Here is a 1153-nt window from a genome sequence, read left to right as displayed (position 1 = left end):
AAGTGCCATAGTGCTATAATGCACTCTTGTATCTATTTGCTTTCTGTATTTGTCAGATCGCAATTTATAATTCATTAATCATTTTCATTGTATAATCTATCGTGTTATGCGCGTTTTATACATAATTGATATTCACTTTCATTCAGTAGAATTCATGATCTCATAGTTTCATTTACACATGATTATTATGTAGTACTCAACAAAACAAATGAAGAAATCCAGCTAGTCACATAGAAGATAAGAGGACCCAGCTGTTACAGTTTAATCAGAGAAACCTGTTCTTACCCTCACGTTCAGCACTGTGCACACAGGGACCTGCTTCTCCGGCCACCTCGCCTACCGGTGGCAAATGTGTTTACGCCAGCCTTAGGTTAACTTTACAAGAGGTTTTATCTTCCTGTTTTATTTCCCGTTGGTCAATACAGATTAAGCCGCTGGCGATTTTGTGATAATCAATGATTCACTAGTTTGGTATGTTAACGATGAGAGAGATTTTGTATATAGAGTTGTGTAGATTCTCGTATAACTGTTTCCTTTTCAGTTAGTCCGCGCGCACAGAAGATATGGGAACGTGTTATATACATACATGTAAAACAAGACAAAGTATAGAATGACTCTTTAATTCAATGTCTTTTTATCATGACACAGCGGATCAGCTAAAGGATATTATGATGAGATTATTGAAGTTTTTTTTTATCAATTCCCTTCCTACTGAGGTCCGTGAAGCCATATGTTCCTGTATATGTATTGAAACATTTGAAACAATTATTTACTTTTATGTTTTGCGATACTTAAGGTGATACTCCCATGGGTAGGTCTTGTATATTTTAATTGCTTGACGAATAATATCATTGCTCACTAAATGCCCATTTGTACTGTGATGTCATAACGAATGTTTGTATTAATTTGCTTGCAAATGAGCCGATGGGTGTCTTTCATTGCAGAGTATTTAATAAAAAAATAAACAGAAGTTGCGTTTTTTTTTCTTGTCATGTTCGTTTATTTCAATTATGTATGCATATATAAATAATGTGCATTAGCTATATTTTTTCATATATTTGCTTTTTCTGTTTTGGGTTAAGCATTTCCGTAAGAAAAGAAAGAAGCAAATAGAAAGTACTACAGAGGATCCAACAGATGTTTTTATAGCTTT

The sequence above is a fragment of the Penaeus monodon genome, chromosome 30 (genome assembly GCF_015228065.2).
Source record: "Penaeus monodon isolate SGIC_2016 chromosome 30, NSTDA_Pmon_1, whole genome shotgun sequence".
NCBI classification, from domain to species: Eukaryota; Metazoa; Arthropoda; class Malacostraca; order Decapoda; family Penaeidae; genus Penaeus; species Penaeus monodon.
Note: the sequence above shows the minus strand (reverse complement) of the source record.